The sequence below is a fragment of the Camellia sinensis genome, chromosome 3 (assembly GCF_055761805.1).
Source record: "Camellia sinensis isolate YWXY chromosome 3, ASM5576180v1, whole genome shotgun sequence".
Classification (NCBI taxonomy): domain Eukaryota; kingdom Viridiplantae; phylum Streptophyta; class Magnoliopsida; order Ericales; family Theaceae; genus Camellia; species Camellia sinensis.
Window position 1 is genome coordinate 11714906 of NC_138963.1, and position 9695 is coordinate 11724600.

At 33.9% G+C, this 9695-nt stretch overlaps 1 long non-coding RNA gene across 4 annotated transcripts; it reads left to right on the top strand.

The window, feature by feature from the left end:
* Nucleotides 1-1485: 1485 nt before the first annotated feature.
* On the top strand, nucleotides 1486-8517 carry LOC114287493 (uncharacterized). Of its 4 annotated transcripts, none has more exons than XR_014363441.1 (5): nucleotides 1486-1925; nucleotides 5100-5160; nucleotides 5395-5463; nucleotides 5563-5631; nucleotides 8126-8517. It is a non-coding gene; the product is annotated as an uncharacterized LOC114287493 (long non-coding RNA). The 4 variants fall into 4 exon arrangements; XR_014363443.1 differs by having other exon boundaries at nucleotides 1914-1925; nucleotides 5100-5285; XR_014363444.1 differs by lacking the exons at nucleotides 1486-1925; nucleotides 8126-8517 and adding an exon at nucleotides 6757-8092 and having other exon boundaries at nucleotides 5094-5160.
* The last annotated feature ends 1178 nt before the right edge of the window (nucleotides 8518-9695 follow it).

A 9695-nucleotide genomic window follows, 5' to 3' on the forward strand; every position in this document is an offset into this window, starting at 1 on the left:
CTTGTTACTCATCAAACACATTTCTACACCATTTTCCCTTGAGTTCAATGTGTGTGTGTGTGTGTGTGTGTGTGTGTGTGTGTGTGTGTGTGAGAGAGAGAGAGAGAGAGAGAGAGAGAGAGAGAAAACTTAGAAAGTGAGTGAATTCAAGCTTAAAAAGGAGATTGTAGAGCATTAGAAGGCATTTAGAAGAATGGGCTTGGAAGCTCAAGAAATTGACCATTTAAAATGCAATTAAGGTAAGAATTCAACCAATAAACTAAGTATATGAGTCATCAAGAGCATGAATTCAAGAAGATTTAGTGAATAAGTCCAAGAATTGAGTTAGGAATAATGGAATTTAAGTCAAACCAAGCATAGATGCATAATGCATCCATTTTGAGTTTAATTTTCAACAAATACTCACATGCATGGGCCTAGACTTGCATAATTTTAAGTGTCCTACGTGATTTTGTCCTTAACATCTCATTTGCTCTTGATTTTAATAGTTTAGACTCAAAACATTGCATGCATGTATTTGATATAAAGTTTTGATTTGGCTTTGAAGAATTAGTTGAGCTTTAGACCTTGATTTTCCAAAATGATTTTCAATTCATGTTGTTATATGAGTTTCTACATGTTTTCTCAAGTTTTGGCCCAAAAGAATGAGTCTTGGTGCATTGGATTTGTGTTTTGGACTTAGTAATGTAATATGGAAATTCCAGAATTCGCAGGGTTCGCTCGAGCGATGGTTCCTTTGCTCGAGTGTACTTTGCAAGCTCTCAATACTTTTGTAGAGTTTGATGGCTGGCTCAAGCAACCAAAAGACAGCTCGAGCGACCACCCTTTGTTTTGAACCTTGGCTCGAGCTACCAAAAAGTTGGCTCGAGCGTAAAATGAGAGCATCCAGTACTTTTGCAGACCAAGGGGTCTGCTCGAGTGACCAAAACTTTATTCGAGCGAACTATCTTGTTTTCTAAAATTTTGCAAAGTGTTTCAAAGTGCATAATTACATCCACGTTCCATCTTAAGCATTCTTAAGCCATGGTTTAGGCTATAATAATGAGGATAAGAGTTAGAAACACACCTAGAAATAAATGAAATAAGACAAGTGTTTACAGAGCGTGTGTTTGAATGCGTCTATCATGTGTTTGTGTAGGTCACGTGCTACCGTCTGTCTGATTTGTTTGTTCTACTTCTAGAGCTATCTGTAAGTAACAACCTTGTAGAGATATGTTCAATTATAAGTATTTTCTAATGGATATGATAGCTTTGTTTTCTGAAATGATATTTTCTATATAGATGAATAATTGTCCAATTTCTAAAATGTATCATGGCATTCTTAGCATCATGTAAATATGTTATCTGTTATCTGTTACCTAGTACCAGGGATCTCTGTGGGTTCCATTCATGGAATTATTTGTGAAACCTATATGGTTATCTGTTACGATTGTGCACAATCACACTACAACAAAAAGCATTTTTGGCGACGTTTTTTAGCAACCAAATTGAAATTTGTCGCCAATTGTATATTTTTGGCGACAATATACTTGTTGGTCACCAAAAAATAAACTATTGGCGACCAATATCTCAATTGGTCGCTAAAAACGTTTGGCGCCAACTTAAATTTTTGCGCGGGAGCACTAAAAATGTTTTCGTGACCAAATTAACATATAGCGACAAAATTTTTGGTCGCCAATTGTAAATTTTTGGCGACAGAATTAAAATAGTCGCGGAAAGGTAAGCGATATTTATAGCAACCTAATAATTTTCGTCGCCAATAAATTGAGGGTCAAAATGACGTAGTTTTGAAACTGTTTTTTAATTTTTATTTTTTATGTTCAACAGTTGGCAGGCCCTTTTAGGTGAATAAACAAGGATTGACCTAATATTCATCTCATTCTCTCACTTCACAACCTCAAGCGGCACAATAGAAGACACACACAGGTATGTCTTCTCTTCTTCTTCGTCTCTCTCTCCCTCTCCCTCTCCCTCTCCCTCTCCCTCTCCCTCTCCCTCTCCCTCTCTTACAGTCTCCTCTTCCAATTTTTCTTGTTTGTCTTCAATTTGATTCTCTTGTTCGGCATGGAAGAACACAACACAGCACTGATATTGGGACTGATATTCTGATTTTGGGACTATTTTTGGGACCAATATTCTGATATTCCAATCGGGTATGTCTCGATCGAGCAATTCCCATAATAAATCTCAGATTTTCCTCACTTTGAGATCTTTTACGTGCATATACACACTGAATGTATATATATATATAAATTATTTAATTCGTGTTTTTGTGTTTTATTGATCTATGGGTTGATTTTGATTGCTCATATCGACATGGGTTTACTGAAAATTTTAATGGGTTTCGTGTGAATGCATTGATTATTGAATTTTTGTTTCTGGGTTTGTTTTGTTTTCCCACTTTTGTTCTGGGATGATTGAATTTCTTTGTTTTGATGCAGTAAATTTGATCAATTTTTATTGATTTTTGGGACTGATATTCTGATTTTAGGTCTGATATTCTGATTTTGAATTTTTTTTGGGACTGATATTCTAATTTTGGGACTAATTTTGGGACTGATTTTGGGACTGATATGTGGTGAAGAGCTTCTCCAATAATAATTGTAATCATTTCATGTTTGTTTGTTGTTGTTGTTGTTTTAATTAGTTCAAGCATTAATAAATAAACATATATAACATGTTTTGAGAAGTGTTCAATTTTCTACACTACCCAAGTTGAAGCCTAGAGCTAAACATCTGGAGTACATTTTTTTTCTTCTATCTTTTAATTGGTTACACTTATTGATTGCATGAAATTTTATCACTTCCAGAAGAAAATTATTTGGTGCAACAGTTCTACAAATTTAGAAGAAGAAAAAAAAATGTGGCTGTTGTTATGGTCTGTGCTGCAGTTCTACACTTAGAAAAAGAAATAACGTGGCTGCAGTTCTACACTAATTGATTTTTTTTTCCTGCTCTAAGCAAAAAAAGAAATAGAACCTTCGAGAATGTGTTATGGTTGCCACTAAATTTGTTCCACCTTGGCTTGGTGATTCCATTTACTATTGATCATCATGATGAAGTATTTATTCTATGAAACATCAGTTTCTTGGCATTTGGGAATATCATGTTTTGCATTTGTTCTTGGGGACTATTTCTGCATGAGATAAGTGTGTTGATCGATCACAAACATGTTAGCCTGCATGGACAATGACAGTGATCGTTAAAAAGTTTGAAATTTTTATGATGAAAAATTAAATCAAATTAAAGATAATTAGTGTAAAGAAGATATTTAAGCTTATTTTAACATCTGATTCTCTACCATTATTTTGGTTTTGATCAGGTCATGAACACATAACTGAGATTGGCATCTACTATCCCCCCCCCAACACACACACACACAGACCATTAGATCAGTTAATATTATTTTATGTAAGAGCAAAATATAAACAATAAGCTATGTTAGATTTATCAGTGACAATTATATGCACCTTTTGGAAGTGATATTGGTTGTTGAACTCAAATGATGAATGTCTAACTTTCTAATTGTCACATCTGAGTTAGTTGAGCCATAGCTTTGATCTGTACTGAGTTTTTCATATTGGGTTGAGATCACCTAGATGATATGAGGCTAGAAATATATAACTAAGCTCTGTTTCAATTTTTTTTATTTACTTTGTTTGGCCATGGCTTAAATAGCACTGGTTTTTTAGCCAAAAAAGTTGTGCCTGTTTGGGAATTAAGTTTTAAAGATACTAAAAAAGCATTTGCCAAATTCAACCTGAAAGAATAGCCTGAAGAACGAAAGACTTTTTCATATTTTTATAGTTCTACACTTACTGAATTTTTTTTTTTCTTTCTGCTTTGTGCTGCTGCAGTTTTACTCTTATTGATTTTTTTTTTCTTTTCTGTTCTGTGCTGCTGCAGTGCTGTTGTAGTTCTCCACTTACTGTTTTTTTTTTCTGCCCTATGCTGCTGCTATTCTGGCTGTTTTGGGGTTGTTTTTGGGCTGTTTCGGTGTTGTTTTTGCTGCTGTTTTTGGTCGATTTTTGCTGCATTTAGAAGTTTTTTGAAAAAGAACAGAAAAAAAGGAAAATGAAATAGAAAAGAATCGGTTTAGTTGATTCATTTTTTCTCCCCATTGAAGTGTTGTTTGTGGATTGATTCTTTTTGTTCTGTGTTCTTTTTTTTCTTTTTTCTTTTTTTTTTCTCCCTTTGGATGGATTTTTTCTCCCCATTCACGTCCATGTTTCAATCTGAATTTTAGAGATCTATTGAACATGCACTGGCTTTTCCTCTTCTTTCTTGGAGTTTGGTCTAATGTCATTTATTTACTTGCTGATAAATTTGTGACCTAGGATATATTAGGATTCATGTATTAGGCTAAATTAACTTATTTTGCCACTGTAGCAATTGGTAACAACTCTCTCTCTCTCTCTCTCTCTCTCTCTACTTGATATATGAAAATTGTTAATGATATCATCATTTTTTTAATATTATGCTTGTAATCTTCTCTCTCTCTCTGAAAGTGTATATTAATTCAAGTTTAATTGTTTTTCAAAGCTCTAGTTTGTCCTTGACCTCAGCACCTTTAGGTAATTGAGTTGAATTTGAATTTCTTAAATCTTTAACCTCAGCTCGTTTAGGTAATTGAGTTGAATTCGAATTTCTCAAATCTTTGACAAGCTGCACATGATTTATTACTGTTGAATCTACTCCATGCTTGTCATATCCTGCTAAAAACGGGGCCATTAGTAGAGGCATATAACAAAATTAATTAAAAAAATGTTCACCAGGGCATCACTATCTGCAAATTCCCTGTTTGTAAATGATGAATATGATGGTTTTTGTGAAATCTTGTTTTCATTTGACGGAAATTATGTAAAACAATTAATAAATGTGTTGGGTAACATTAGGTGACTAAAATTGTTATTGATGGTGATTATTTTGTTATTATTGAGAGAAATGTTTCTCCCCAAAATCCTGGTACCTACATGTTCTGAGTTTGGCTTTGGATTGAGTTTTATTCTTGTTATTAAATCATACAAATCATGGCTTCCTTTTTCTTTTGTCCTTTGCGGTGGTTTCTTGTTTTATTTCACCATATTGTTGAATGGGCTGGGAACTCTGAGAGATCTGAGCAAGGGAGGGAGGGATCTTTGTTTGGACCAAATAGAACCGGTACGTTTTGTGTGAAGACAACTGTAACACCTTATTATTGGAAGGTCTATTACTTCCCCTTTTGGCAGCCTGATTTAAAATCTTCTTGTGGTTCTATGACTCGTATCTTCTTTTTTCAGTTCATGGTGAGTTGAATTATGACCAAATATTAATTGGTCATTGCCAGACATGATAATAATAATAATGATGGTGGTGATGTTTGATTTACCCAAAGGTTTTGTTTGGGATTTGTAGGAAACACCCATGGATATTAAGCCTTCAATCATTGAAGGAGAAAATTTCTACGGAAACCTGGATAATCCTGTATGATAATTTATTTATTTATTTTGGTTCATTACAATGAAATTGTCATCAATGAATAGACAAGGTTGTAGTTTGTTACCTGATCTGTGGTATATGCAGGGAATGCCTGATGATCCTTCCAAGGCTGTAACAGGAGAAACTGGCAGTCCTATAAATCCAGATGAGGAAGTATGTTCTCGATTCCAACATTAGCTTTACGATAAATTCCATGACATCATTTTCATAAAATAAGTATAACGTTGTGTACATATTTATGCTCCATGCAAGCTTTTTAACTACTAATGTTAGTTTTTTGACAAAGTTTGACTTTAACCATTATGGTCCAAATAAGCATTTCTGTATAGTCTGAGCATTTTCCTTTTATTTTCCTGGGATCTGAGTAAATCGCGAGTTGAAGTGAACCTGAGATCCAATTTTCATAGAGGTAAGGTGTAACCAAATCTCAAGAGTGAATTTTTGTCACTGTTTCATCTTAAGAAGCATGGATATTTCTAAGAAAGTAACGTGTTGTGTCCGATGCCGACATGGCACGACACTCGGCGAACACTTCTGAATACTTAGATACACATGAAACACATTACAAGTTTAAATGAAATAACTTTAAATTCAATGATAAAACAAAAATAATCTAAATTTGTATATATTCTTCTCCTTTAGACTTTATTTTGCACGTGTCCTCCACGTGTTGTGTCCGTGTCCGTGTCCATACTTCTTAGGTTTCATCAAATTTCAATTGTTTTTTATTTTTTTTATTATTTATTTATTTTTCAAGAAATGGCTTATCTTTTGGTAAAGTAAGCATTTATTACCAAAAAGGAAAAATTGGACAATGAAGCCCAGTACACGTACCCTTGGGTACCCAAACCAACCCCAAAGGGCACACATATCTCAAATAAGAGAGAACACAAGCCTAGCCCAATTTAAAATTACATTCCTCGCAGTGCAATAGGCTAGGCCACAAGCATATGGTAAATCAAAGGTATCAAGAAAATACATCCATTAATTTATGACTGTCCAAATGAAGACCAACCTCGCTGGCCCTGCCTCACGGCCACATCAGATCCAAACTACTGGACTGGTTTACAAATATAATGCAAATTCGTTGAACTTAGCAAAATGAGGATAAATGATTTATGTCCTGCTGACATTAGTTTCATTGTCAACAACTCCATTATTTAACATTTTGTAACAACATGATCTTGAGTTTATTTGTAGAGAATAGTACTTAAAATAGTTTACCATATGTAATCTCAGATTATGTGGTTTAAATTGTGTCTCCTCCCTATTATCTAGGATTTGTGTGGAATTGCAGAAGATCATACAAATAGTTTGGCAGTGGGAATTATCAATTCTTCATGCAACCTTTGATCCTTAGTTTCTCAGATTTTCCCCTGTAACGTGAGAATGACACAGCCATGTAACTTAAAACATTGAAAAATATTTCACGTCAACAGTAAATCAAGGGTTAGGAATCACAATAGGTGTACTAGTAATTGTTTGGTTAGAAAAAGAAATATTCACAGGGATACAACAACGTATTGACCTTGAATATGCCGTGGCCCTTCGAAATTCTTCCAGCTCTAGTAGATAGGGCAGTTAAACAAATCAACCTACTCGAGCTCGACTCGTGTTTGGCTTGTTAAAAATTCATTTGAAATCGATTCTTTATGTAAACAAACCAAGGTTGAACACAATTTCAAGCTCGTTAAGTTTTCAAGCCAAGCTTGAACAAAAACAACCAAACAGGCCCAATTTTGAGTAGGTAAGACTTCAAGATCAAGACTCAAGGATGGCTGAGGCAGTTAGAACTAATTAACCTAGACAAGGTGACAACGGCACCACTGGTTCTCTCCCTCACATTTGATTACGAGCCACACAATGGTCACAACCCTTCTTCATGGTTGAACTTGAATTAATTAAGCTAAAAATGTGGGGGAAGAGGTGGTGTACTGATACATGACACTTCCTTCTGCACAGATCCTTTTTCGAGTCGTTCTTTATTTATTCTTTTTTTTTCGTGTAGAAAATTCTTTGTTTATTCATTGTTTTATGCAATCCTGACTCAACTGCCATTCTTTATCAAGATTTTGTGGCTAATGCACTTCCATATACAAATTCTGTCTAACTTTTTATTTTTATTTTTTATGTTTCTATATCAATACTCTATTTCTAATGCACACCATTACTCTTTCATAGCTTGTATACAAAAATATCGTTTTTTATTTGAAATGAAACAAGAGCGATAACTAGCTCCTTATACATAGAAATTTAAAGTACTTCAATTAATTCGCAACACAGAACAAAAGAACTAGTAGTACATAGAAAAGAAAACCGGTCTGCAATTCAAAACTGCATATTTTTATTTTTGTTGAAAATATGTTTTGGCGAAGACGAGTAGTTTCTCTCTGGGTGGCAGATGTTCTTTGATGACAGAGCAATTAACATACTCTTCAATCCATTTGTAGAGTCTGGGAATATATGCCAAGTTTAACTAGTGAATCATGTGTTACTTTTTGATTTTGGTATGTTGAAATTTTGTAATTCACCGTAGGAAAATTTGCTCTCTGTTTGTTCATCTATAATGTGAAACCAATGTTTTTAGACCAAGACCTTTATTATTAACATTTTAACATTATAACTTTTTTTTTCATATGTTTGACAGATTGGTGGCAATGGATGGAATATAGTTCGGGGAGCATCAAAGGATTACATTTTGAATTTTTGGATATATTTTGTCATAGGTTTTTGTTATGAATTTGCAAGCTTGGAAAGTTTTTTGGAATTACATGTTTGAAGTTTTTTTCACATGTTTGACAAATTGGCAATGGATGAAATATAGTTTCGGGGAGCATATAGTTCGGGGGGCATCAAAGGATTACATTTTGAATTTTTGGATATATTTTGTCATAGGTTTTTGGTTATGAATTTGCAAGTTTAGAAGGTTTTTGGGCATTACATGTTTCAAGTTTGGGATTGTAAGAGAGTTGTACTTAAATTGGATGTTTTGGATTTGATATGCGGTTTATATTTAATATGGTACTACTTTTGAATTAAGTTTATATTTTGGATGCTTTGCATAAGTGTGTTAATTTGAATTACATTTTGCTTATGTTTATAGGTTTATGAATTATTTATTGAACAGGGAAATTGTTAAAAAAAATTATAAATAATGAATTTTTGGTGACAGGTTTTTTTAGTTGTAAATTTACTTTTGGTGACATTTTATTTATGTTGCTGAAAGTATGTGTCAATTTTTTTAGCGACCCAAAACTTGATTGGTCGCCAAAAGTTTTAACATTCAACAACCAATTCTTTTAGTCACTGAAAGATATTTTTAGCGACGCATTTATATGTCACTGAAACTTAACATGTCATCAGTTGAAGGCTACTTTTGGTGACTAAATGTTAATTTATGGCGACGAAATTTTAGTCTTTTGGCGACGGAAATATTTGGTCGCCAATTTATTTATAAAGGCAACCAAAATTGATTTGGTCACCAAAGCACTTAGTGACAGGGCTTCAGCGACCAATTTTGTTCATGTCGCGGATACTTTCAGCAACCAAAATTACACTTTTGGTGACTAAAAAATAGGTCGCTAAAAGTGGTTTTTGTTGTAGTGTCATCTGTCTGATATGAATATGGGTCTTAATGACCATCTGTTCTGTATATGGGTCTTTATGACAATTCGGATCTATTAGCGCTAATGGATGTACCACGTATGATTGTTCACAAATCTAAATATGTATATGAATTTGTTTCTGATTTGAGTTCTGATTTCTGAATCTGTTATGGATATCATTCATAAAACCTATACTCTGTTGTTACTCACTGGGTTCCAGCTCATTGTTTATATTATGTATGTAGGTGATTAGGCGTGTGACCAGGCTTGAGACTTCCAGTCTGGATCTGTTTGTGTCAACTAACTAGTGCGATTCCCGAGAAGGTTCTTGAAAGTCTTTTGTGAATCATGTGAACAAATCCTATGTTTGTTTTATTTTCTTCTGTTTATTTTGTATGTAGGGCTAAGTGCTTGTTTGGGATAATTTAAAAAAGATCAACAAAAAAAAAAAAAAAAAAAAGAGAGGTAAAAAAGTCACTAAAAAAGCAAAAAAGTTTATACTATTCACAAACATTGGGCAGCAAACTGTGGCATAAAATCAAAGGGCAAAAAGACAGAATTGCCCTTGCTTTTGTCCTTTCCTCTAACATGCCTGGGTGAAAAAAAAAAGTA